Source organism: Phascolarctos cinereus, unplaced genomic scaffold (assembly GCF_003287225.1).
Source record: "Phascolarctos cinereus isolate Bilbo 61053 unplaced genomic scaffold, phaCin_HiC Scaffold_4;HRSCAF=312, whole genome shotgun sequence".
Lineage (NCBI taxonomy): Eukaryota > Metazoa > Chordata > Mammalia > Diprotodontia > Phascolarctidae > Phascolarctos > Phascolarctos cinereus.
Genome location: NW_027555847.1, coordinates 266530671 through 266542960, shown reverse-complemented (window position 1 = coordinate 266542960; position 12290 = coordinate 266530671).

Here is a 12290-nt window from a genome sequence, read left to right as displayed (position 1 = left end):
AACTTCTCCTGTAAGAATTTGGATGCTATACCATTTGGTGCATATATGTTTAGTAATGATATTACTTCATTGTCTATGGTGCCTTTTAGCAGGATGTAGTTTCCTTCCTTATCTCTTTTGATTAGATCTATTTTTGCTTTTGCTTTGTCTGAGATCAGGATTGCTACCCCTGCTTTTTTTCTTCAGCTGACGCATAATATATTCTGCTCCAGCCTTTTACCTTTACCCTGTATGTGTCACTCTTTTTCAAATGTGTTTCCTGTAAACAACATATTGTAGGATTATGGTTTTTAATCCATTCTGCAATCCGTTTCCATTTTATGGGAGAGTTCATCCCATTCACATTCACAGTTATGATTACTATCTGTGTCTTTTTCTCCATCCTTTCCCCCATTTATGCTTTTCTTTCTCCTTTTTCCTTTCTTCACTAGTGTTTTGCTTTTGACCACTGCCTCCTTCAGTCCCTCCCTTTTATTATCCCTTTCCCTTTTCTTCCCCTTTAGTCTTACTGCTTTTCCCTCCCTTCTTTCCCCCTCCCTTTTCTTTCCCCTTTTCCCTCCTACTGCCTATAGGGCAAGTTAGATTTCTATACCTAACTGATTATTATGCCCTTCTTGAGCCAAATCTGATGAGAGTAAGGTTCAAACAATGCTCCCCCCCTTTTTCCCTCTGCTGTAATAGGATTTTGTGTCTTTTCCTGTAATGTAACTTACCCTTGTCTGCCTCCTCCTTTCTCAGTACATTCTCTAAGATCAGATTGATCCACTTATTTGGATCCATTTAACCCACTTGATTAGATTTTTTTTTATCATTACATCAAAGTCAACTAATATCCACCCTCTTTATGTATACTCCTTTAACAAGGTGTAATAACAATACAGTTCTCAAGGGTTGCAAGTCTCATATTCCCTTGTAGGGGTTTAAACAGCCCCCCCTTATTAACAACATATTGTATCTTTGTCCCATTTACCTTTTTAAGTCCTTCTTGAGTCCTGTACTTGAAGATCAATTTTTTTGTTGAGCTCTGGTCTTTTTATCAGGAAAGTTTGGAAGTCTCCTATTTCGTTGAATATCTCCTCCCTTGAAAAATGATGCTCATTTTTGCTGGGTAATTGATCCTTGGCTGCATTCCAAGCTCCTTTGCCTTACGGAATATCATGTTCCATGCCCTGCGGTCTTTTAATGTAGAAGCTGCAAGGTCCTGTGTAATCCTGACTGTGGTTCCATGATATTTAAATTGTTTCTTTCTGGCTGCTTGCAGCACCTTCTCTTTCATCTGGTAATTTTGGAATTTTGCTATTATATTCCTTGGCATTGTCAATTTGGGATCTCTTTCAGGTGGTGATCGGTGGATTCTTTCTATGGTTATTTTCCCTTCTGGTTCTAGGACTTCTGGGCAGTTTTCCTTTATGATTTCCTGAAAGATACTGTCCAGGCTCTTTTTTTCATCATGATTTTCAGGTAGTCCAATAATTTTTAAATTGTCTCTCCTGAGTCGATTTTCCAGGTTGGTTTTTTTACTGATGAGGTATTTTACATTTTCATCTATTTTTTCATTTTTTTGTTTCTGTTTGACTGATTCTTGCTCTCTCATAGAGACATTAGTTTCCATTTGTCCAATTCTAGTTTTTAACAGATTGTTTTCTTCTGTTAGTTTTTACTTCCTTCTTCAATGGCCAATTGTGTTTTTTAGGGACTTGTTTCTTCAGTGTACTCTTCTGTTAGTTTTTGTCTTCCTTCTTCAATTGGCCAATTGTGTTTTTTAGGGACTTGTTTTCTTCAGTGTATTTTTTTTCCAATTGGCCAATTGTATTTTTGAAGGACTCTTTACCTCTCTCATTTGACTATTAAAATCCTTCTTGAGCTCTTCTAAGAAGGCTTTTTGGGCTTCAGACCAGTTCATATTCCCTTTTGTTGTTGCAGATGTGGGTTTGTTGACAATGTTGTCCTCTTCAGAATTTCTGTCTTGATCTTCACTCTTCTCATAATATGAATCTATGGTACGTTTCTTTTTACTCATGGTGTTTCTTTATTCCCTGGCCTTTAAAGAGATTGAGCTCTCCTGCTGGGGAACAGAGGGTACTGACCCAAGCTTCTTGTGTTGGGAGCCTAGGTCTTGGTCACTGGCTTTGTGTGCTGGGGCCTCTTATGCTGGCAATTGGAGGCTGTAGGTTTCTGGCAGCTTACCTTGTTGGGCTGGAATCAGCAAGGCTGGAACTTTCAGGCAATTCTAGGTTGCCTGCTTTTCCTTTCCTTTAGCTTTCTTCAGCTCCTTTTAGATGGGTGCTGCAGGGTGTTTATCTGCCTGGGGCCCCCTGCAGTGTTGTCTCCCTTGTTTCTGCTAATGCACTGGGAGATTCCTTTGTGGTGAGTGCCGAGGCACCTGGTGGTTTTCTGAGCTGGTTTCCACCGGTTCCCCACCCTCACTGAGGCACTTGGAGGTCCAGGTGTTGGTGTTTGCCTGTTCTACCACCTGGGCTGCAGGATTTCTTCACAACTGGAGGCTTCAGGGCTCTGACAGCTCACCTGGTGTTGGGCTGGAACCAGCAAGGCCAGGGCTTTAGGAAGCCTTTAGGTTGTTTTCTTCACCTCCTTTCAGATGAATGCACAGGGTACTTATCTGCCTGGGGCCCCTTGTAGTTCTGCCTCCCTTATTTTTGCTGAGGCACTGGGAGACCCATTTGCTGGGCTGCTGCACTGCTGCTCCCCGTCTTTCTTCTAGTTCAGCTGTTCCAGGGTTTTTTTCTGGGGTGATATTTTCTGGGTTTTCAGAGGTTGATAGGGGAGAGTGAGAGTGAGTACCTTTTCACTCTGCCATCTTGGCTCCCAGAAGTAGAAGTCCATATGCAATCATTTTAAACATCTTGTTATTATTGTTAAACAATCATGTTAAATATCTCCACATTAGTCACGTTGTGAAAGAAGAAACAGAACAAAAGGGAAAAAAACCATGAAAAAAAAAACAACAAAAAGAAAATTCTGTGCTTAAATCTGTATTCAGATTCCACAGTTCTTTCTCTGGATGTGGATAGCATTTTTCATCATAAGTCTTTTGGAATTGTCTTGGATCATTGCATTGCTGAGAACAGCTAAGTTTATTACAGCTGATCATCGCACAGAATTGCTATTGCTGTGTACAATGTTCACCTGATTCTGCTCACTTCACTCATTATCAGTTCATGTAAGTCTTTCCAAGTTTTTCTGAAATCTGCCTGCTCCTCATTTCTTATAGCACAATAGTATTCCATAGCATTAATATGCCACAACTTGTTCAGCCATTCCCCAATTGATAGTCATCCACTCAATTTCCAAAGGGACCACATTCTTCAATAAACTTTTCTTGATTCTCTCCCCATCACCCCTCTCCCATAGCTGCTAATATCTTTTCTCCCAAAACATGCATTCGTCATGTGTACATTCTGAGTACTTTAATGTGTATATGTTGTCTCCTCCATTAGAATGTAAGTTCTTTGAGAGAACTGAGTATTTCATATTTTTTTTTATTATTGTAACACTCAGAAGCTAGGTGACCCAGAAGATAACACTTTGGGCCTGAAGTCAGGAAGACCTGAAATCAAATCCAGCTTCAGATATTTACTAGTTGTGTGATTCTGGGCAAGTCATGTAATCTCTGATGCCTCAATTTCCTCCACTGTAAAATGAGGGATAATAATAGCACCTAGCTCACAGGGTTGTTGTGAGGTTTAAATGAGGTAATATTTGTAAAGCACTTAGCACTGTGGCTCTACTTACCATCATTGGGCTCCCAAACCAAAACACCTCTCCTGGGCCCCACTCCCCTTTATGTATTGTCTTCCCCTATCAGAATGGAAACTCCTTGAGGGAAGGAGCTCTTGAGTTTTGCTAATTTTTGTTTTGTTTTTGTATTTCTATTTCCAGCACTTAGTATAGTCCTGACATATAATAAGCTCTTCATAATGCTTTTTCTTTCATTCATTCACACTTTTTATTGAGAGCAGCAGCCTTGGAACCAGGAAGATCTCCCTTTAAGATCTACCTCTGTGGTCTACAGGCTATGTCACCCTGGGCAAGTCACTTAACCTCTTAGTACTCTAAGGCTACATAAAGTACAGAGAAGATGCTGACCTGCATTGGCAGGAGGGGTTTTCTTCCTGGGTTTCCCCTCAAAATCTCAGGCCCATGGGGCAGCTAGCTGGCACAGTGGATAGAGCACTGGCCCTGAATTCAGGAGGACCTGAGTTCAAATCGGGCCTCAGACACATAACATTTAACTAGCTGTGTGACCTTGGGCAAGTCACTTAACCCCATTGCCTAGCCCCCCCCACCCAAAAAAACCCAAAACAAACAAACAAAATCTCAGGCCCAGTCTCTATCTCTATTCCCTGTTCACACTTTCTGCAAATGGTTTGTTTGTATTTGTATCACCAGTGCCTGATACATAATAAGTACTTCATAATGCTTTTCCAATCATTTATTTGCACTATTTGTTCAGAGTTGCAAGGTGGCAACCTTAGAACCAGGATGACCTGGATTCAAGTCCTGTCTGTGATACATATGGGCATATCCTGTGAACCTGGCACATTGTAGGCTCTAAATAAGTATTTGCTACCTCCCTTCCTCCTCTCCTTCTCCTTCCTTCCTCCTTCTTTCCTTCTTTTCCCTTCTTTCTTTTCTTCTTTCCTTTCTTTCCCTTCCTTCCATCCTTTTTTCCTTCCTTCCTTCTTTCTCCCTCCTTTCTTTCCTTCTTTCACTCCCTCCCCTTTCCTTCCTTTCTTCCTTCTGTCTTTCCTTCCTTTTTTCTTTCCTTCCTTCATTCTTTCCCCTTTCCTTCCTTCCCTCCCCTTTCTTCCCTTCTTGCCTTTCTTTCCATACCTATAGCACAATGCCTGGCACTTAGTATTGGCTGAATAAGTGCTTGTTTATTGATTGATTGATTGATGGTACTATAGCCCCTCTCCTCTCTGCATCTCTCAACTCTGGTTCTCTCTATCTCTGCTTTCTTTTTCAAAGGCCAAGTCCAAAGGTACAGGGTAGATATATGAACTGGACATGCATGAATCAATCATCCTTAAAGTGGTGTTAAAGGGATGAGGGGGAGGTGACACCCAACGAGTTCACACTTCATCAAAGAGCTAACCCTGTCAAAGGATTAACACTTCCTTGGAAGGATTCTGGAGGAGCTTTACCAAACTCCTCCTGGGCATACACTCTTCAAGTTGATAGGTGATAGCCTGGTGTCAATGCCTTCAATTTGCAGGCTGTTCTGAAAAGCTGGCCTGGCACTGATTCAGGAGAGAACCTGCTTGTCATATTTTTCTCTGCTATTTCTTTTTTTTTTTTTTGTGGGGTGGGGGAGGGAATTGAAGAGGCTGTGTGTCCATCTGTTGTTACTAATGCAAGGAAGATAAAATGAATAAGCAACAGCGATAAGACTGGACCTGAGATTTTATTGATACAGGGAACTTCCCTATCAATGTACCTTCTCTGCAATCTATAGTTTCAGAGTATGGAGCGCTTAAGATCCAGGGTGGCACAGCCCATAGGTGTCAAACTAGGACTTGAACACAGATCTTTCTGGCTCCAAGGCTGCCAGTCTAAATAAATAGTGTGAATAAACGAATAAAAAAGCATTATTAAGCACATGTTATAGTCTTTCTATCTCTGATAAAACCCTGGGCAAGCCACTTTACCCTGTTTGCCTCAGTCTCCTCATCTGTAAAATGAGTTGGAGAAGGAAATGGCAAACCTCTCCAGTATCTTTGCCAAGAAAACCCCAAATAGGGTTATAAAGAGTTGGACATGGCTGAACTGACTGAACAAGAAATATGTCAGGCACTGTGCTAAGTGCTAGGGATACCAAAAAAAAAAAACAACAACAAAACCCTACAGTCCCTGCTGTGATGTTTAAAAGTCCAAGAAATATAATTTCTAGGTAATTAATCATTTTATTAATAACACTAGCATTTTAATAAAAGAGGTCAATGGCACTCTCCAATGAGAAAGAATCATGGTGGCCTGGCTTACTCCTTTATATGCCTTTGGAAAACTGGGTGCCCCAGAGGATGGCAAGTAACTCTGGTTGGCTAACAATTAATGAGAGAATGAATAGTACAGTGAGAAGTGGGCTAACTCCAATGAGGGGCTGAAAGAGTGACGTCAAGTCACTCTTGGACAAAGAGACGATCTCTACACCCAAAAAACTCCAGCTTTGGGCAATCTATTCAAAATCTGAATAGAACACTTGGACTTCTCCACCTTACACTACATTCCTGGTAAGGTTGGGTGTGGTCTGACCAAGACTGAGGACAGTTCATTCAGTCTCGTTTTCAGTAATGTCCTTTCACCAGATGGAACCATGAAATGAGGACTATAGAAAAAGGGGGAACTCTGGATCTCCCCAAATCATTAGCTCTCAATAATCATTTCTCTCAAAAAGCTTCCATTATAATAGGCGAAGACTATAATACATAAAGAGGACCGAGGCTCAGGCAGAGCTCTTTTCATCTGGGAAGTCATGGTAAGTGGAACAATTGATTGAATTCCCCTTTTCAGAAATGGAAGTATTGATTTGATGGCTGTTCCCAAGACAAAAGGTAGAAAGACAGGGTATGGTGATTGGGGAAGGTAAGCATGTGGGCACGAAGATGGCCAGAGAAGTGCATGCTGGTTCTAGGTTAGAGTAAATGTGAAGAACACTCACCAGTCAAGAGCTTAGGGACAAATTGGAACTCTAGAAACTAGGTAGGAGGGGGAGACTGGAATGCAGGGCATGCAGGTGGCCAAATGATACACCATTTCAATCTGTTTAATGAGGCAAATTAATGATAATAACTAGCACTATATAGCACTTTAAAGTTTGCAAAGCAGTTTACATGTTACCACATTTGTTCTTCACAAGAGCTTGTGAGGTAGGTGTTATCACCCCCATTTTACAGATGAAGAAATTGAGGCTAAGAAAGGTTAAGTTATGTGCCCAGAGTCACATAACTAGTAAATTTCTGAGGCAGGACTAGAAATCAGGTCTTCCTCTTTCCAAGTCCAATAATATCTTCGCCATGCCAAGAACAGACTAAAGATACCAATTACAGTTATATGCATCCTTGAAGTACTCTACAAACATTGACTCAGTCTTAAAACATTCAAAGAGAGAAGGGGAAGGGAAGGGGACAAGCATGTAAGAAACACCTACTAAGGGCCAAGCACTATGCTAAGTGCTTTTCAAATATTATCTCAATTGATCCTTACAAAAATTCTGGGGGGTTAGTATTATATTATCCCCATTTCGCAGTAGAGGAAACTGAAACAAACAGGGTTAAGTGACTTGCCCAGGGTCATAAAGCTGTCTGAGGCCATATTTTAACTCAGTTCTTCTTGACTCCAGGCCCAGACTAGCTGCCATGCTTAGCTGCCAAGCAAGTAATGGTCATTACTTTGACTATACAGATAGACTGACAAAGAAGTCTTAATGGGCTTGCTAAAGTCTCCAAAGTGTTCCTGAGGTTCTGTTGATTCTCTGACCTCCACTCATACCACAGATCCCCTCAACCTTAACCACTGCTCTGTACAAGCATGCCCTCTCAGCTGCCAACCTGCAGGACCTCAAAGGATGCTCTACCCCACAGTGCACATTCTTCTCTGACCACAGTGTTTAATCTTCTTTCCAAAGCTGCCTGTGTTTCTGAGCAATCGAGAAAAAGGAAAGCCAAGATTTGGGCTAACTTTGACATTGACATTTAATGGATATTGATTGTGACTTCAGCATTGATTTCCTGCTTTTTCATTTTCTTGAGGATTAATGTAATTAGTTTGGGTCACTTTCATATCCTGTGGCCAGGTGCCAGCATTAAGAAACACGGGGGAAAAAATTCAGTTGAACTAAAAGGGATACTTGTCATTTTATTTTTAAAGTTTGAAGTTTCTTTCTTTAAACATGGCCAGAAACTCCTGGCAATTTGTTGTATAATTGTTCTTTTATTTCTTCAGCTGTTTCTGTCATAACATGTATATTCTTATAGCTACAACGAACCAAGGTACGTGCACAGTGTTTTCAGTATTGAACACTCTCTGTTCCAAGTTGCATTTCCTCGGGGTAATAAGATGCCTTCATATAAAGTAAAATTTCTAGGGACTGCCATACTACACAATAGCTTTGGAAGTATATTCTTGTACCTCTTTTACAGAGACTTGATGGTTAGTGTTTAACAACCACCTCTCAGTAATAAAACAACATACATAGGCCACACTTTTAAGTTTAATCTGAATTACTAACATTTCTTCCCATCACTTTCTTGACTTTCTTCAGGCTAGATAATCAACAAAATAACAAATCAAGCCATGATTTGTTGTGTTTGCTGATTTCAGGTGTAAATGCTCACACTGAGAATTTAACAATCTGATCTCATTAGTAGTTTGGAGATGACCCTAGCACATCCCTTTAGGATCTTTTACTTTGTTTTAAAATTATGATAAATAAAACTCAGCTTCTACTCATTCACATTTATTTAAATAGCCAATAATTTGGTTGGATGTTTTTCCCTCTTGGTAGCTTCTTCCATTGTTTAATCAATCCTTCAGAGAATTTTATGTGTAATATATTGTAATAGAGAACACTTAACAAGATAAGTCAGAGATGGTCCATCCCCTCAAGGTAGTAGTGATGAAGGTGGCATGATATAAAACACATATGAATAAATGCCATACAAATGAGAAGGCATTGTGTAAGTTGTAGTAAGCTTCTTGAAAGAAGAGAGTGGTTCGTCTGTACGTTTTCTTTGCATCCTTGGTGCCTAGCATGGTTCCTGACACATGTTGCTTTTGGCCAGTTGTTTGAGTTGGGTCTGACTCTTCCTGACTCCATTTGAAGTTTTCTTGGCAAAGATACTAAAATGGTTTGCCTTTTCCTTCTCCAGCTCATTTTACAGATGAAGAAACTGAAGGAAACAGGGTTAAATGACTTACCCAGAGTCACAGCTAGTGTCTGAGGTCAAATTTGAACTCGGGTCTTCTTCACTTTAGGCCCAACACTGTCTATTACACTACCTAGGTCTGCGCTACCCAGCGGCCCTCCTAGTGCATAGTAGGTAACTAATAAACGCTTGTTGAAAAAATGTAGCATAAAATGCCATACAGTTATCTCTTCCATCTCGTGGGATTTAGGGACGTGACACCCCCATGATCTGAAAAATCCTCATAAAATGTTTCGGCCCTCCCTTTGTACCAGAGAAGAAGTCTGAATTTTTATGGTATTAAAAAATAAAATATGTTGATATTATACAATTATACATACATATATATATATATATATATATGTATATATATATATATATGTATATATATATATATATATAGCATTTCAGAGTTTCTAAACTTTTTCTGTGTCTCTGCTGGCCTTCACATGCTATATATATATATATATATATATATATATTATATATATATATATATATATATATATATATATATATATATATATACATTTCAGAGTTTCTAAACTTTTTCTGTGTCTCTGCTGGCCTTCACATGCTGTCTGAGGCTTCCACAAAACTCCCCCCACATTCCCATTTAATTTCTTATGCCAACCTGCAATATATCAAAACAGCAATGGGAAAGTCATGATGTGGAAAAGATTACTGTAACTTGTGCCATCAAAGTGATCTCTAAAGAACTGTAAACTATTAACAACCATATACATGAAAGAATGCTTTGAATCACTAGTAATAAGAGAAACACAAATCTAAATACCCCCTTGCTTTCACCCCACACCTGGAAAATTGGTAAAGATGACAAAAGGTAGGCATGGTCAGTGTTGGAATGTTTGTGTAAATACAAGCACACTAATGCACTGTTTGTGGAGCTATGAATTGATCCAACCATTCTGGAAAATAATTTGGAATTATATTCTTTAAAAAAAGTGACCAAAATAACCCAGAGCCTCCACTGATAATAATGAGGGGTTCAAGAACAGGCTGGTGAATTGAACTGCTCAACTATAGGGTCAAAATTGGCAGGGAACAAAAGAGAATTTAGATTAGGAGTGATGACCTAGACAAATTTTGAGGGATGGAGCAAATCTCCTAGTATAAGGGCAGGGGTGAGAGTAGGGGGAAAGGTGGGGAGTTGGGGGAGACCCCGAGCTAGGTTCTAAACTCCTTGAGAAAGAAGGAATAATAACCTAGGAGGATCTAGTAGATAATAGCCTTTAGGATCTGGATTAAGTGACAAATCTGAATACAGTCAACCTTGATAATAATTTTGAATAGTGCTGAATAGAGCAAAGTAGAATAAACCTTGACTAGGTCTCTATAGAAAAGGTAAAAGGATTCAGCTCAAAAAGTATTGCACGTCCATGGCAGCTTGTGCATACAAATCCTCTAACTAATATTACCTCAAGGACTCAAAATCAAGCCGACAAACAGCCCAAACTGTCTCTAACCATTGAACTCCATTACACCTAGAGACCTCTAGGCAGATCTCCAAATAGCCTTGTGCTTTATTTTCTCTTTCTGCTGTCTTAGAAAGTGACCCTAGATCATGAAGACCATTAGAAAATTGACCCACTATAGTATATATGATGCCAAGCTGGTGTATATAGTCAATCCCTTCCACATCGGGACTTTCCTCATCACAGTTTCTGTACATCGCAGGTCGGCATAAGAAATTAAATGGGAATCTGGGGGGAGTTTTGAGGAAATCGCAGGTGACACAAGCCTATGACCAAATAGTTAACACAAATTTTGCAATAAGATATTATAAACACCCCATAAAAGGAAAAGGAAAAAATGCAGATTTCTTTTCTGGCATGAATGGAGGGTCAAAAAATTTTATGAGGATTTTCCAGATCACTGGGGTGCTGTGTCCCTAAACCCATCATGTGGAAGGGATAACTGTAATTCCTGTGTATAGCACTGTCTCTCCATCCCTCGATGGTGCCCTGTATTTTCTGCCAAGTTTGGGGGGAACAGATCTTGGATAGAAGAAGAAAAGAGGAACAATTTCATTCTCTGAACTGATTGATTCTCTAGAAATATTTTCATCCTTATTTTTTCAGGGGATTAGGTTGTCATTTTGAGTTCTGAGTATTTCTCTGGATGTTTGATTCAACTTGATGTTTTTTGAAATTTTATCTGATCTAGGGACATATTTTTTCATAAAGAATATGCTCCATTATTTTGTTTTTAATAAGCTGAGGTTTCTCAGAAGCTACTAAGAATGATCTTGTTTGCCTCAAATATTTGCACCCTCTGCTTGGCTGAGGTAATCTAGCAATTCCAGGCTAATTTTTAGGTAGGAAGGCTGTGTATGACTGAGCACAGATGGGCTTCTTCATCTCAAAGCTGTAGATATTTTAACCCAACATTATGTTTTTAGATTTGTCTCATGAATTCTGAGAAGCCAGCTTCCTGAAACAAAGTCATTTGGCTCAGAGGACAAAGATTCTGAAATTACTACAGAAATAAACGAGTTCTTTTTTTCTTTTCAGCTTGCAGTGTATTCTAGGGGATAAGGATCTGTCCAGGAAGACCTGAGTTCAAATTTTGTCTCTGACAGATACAGGCTGTCTCTTCCATTGCTGGTGTTCTCCCTCAGTATTTACATCATGTGTGTGTGTGTGTGTGTGTGTGTGTGTGTGTGTATGTATATGTATATAATATTTACATCATATATGTAGTACATACATAGCTGTTTACATGTTGTCTCCACCATTAGAATGTGGAGCTCCTTGAGCGCAAGAAGCATGTTTTTGCCTTCCTTTTTATCCCGAGAGCTTAGCGCAACTCCTGGCACATAACAAGTTCTTAATAAATACTTGTTTACTGACCAACTACAAATCTGCTCAGAACTGTAGGATTTTAGGATGATGTAGCAAGGGGAGGGGATTGTTTCAAAGAAGATTGCCACTGAGCCAGCAAGAGCAGTCCACTCAGTAAAAAGAAAGACTTTCTCTCTCTCTCTCTCTCTCTCTCTCTCTCTCTCTCTCTCTCTCTTCTCTCTCTCTCTGTCTCTCTCTCTTTCTCTCTCTCTCTCCTCTCTATCTCTGTCTTTTATCTGTTTCTCCCCCCCTTCTCTGTCTGTCTGTCTCTGTCTCTGTCTCGGTCTTTGTCTCTCTCTTTCTCTTTTCCCCTCTCTCCTCTTCTCTCTATCTCTGTCTCTCTCTGTCTCTCTTCAGTACTTGAGAACTCCACAGAAGCTCCCACTTGGACCTCTTTTGAAGAGTGAGAAGGGATTCCTCTCGCCCTCACACATGGTATCAGGCTTGTATGCTATCACATTAGCCTAAACATGGACTCAGGCTCCTGGCTCCTTCCTCT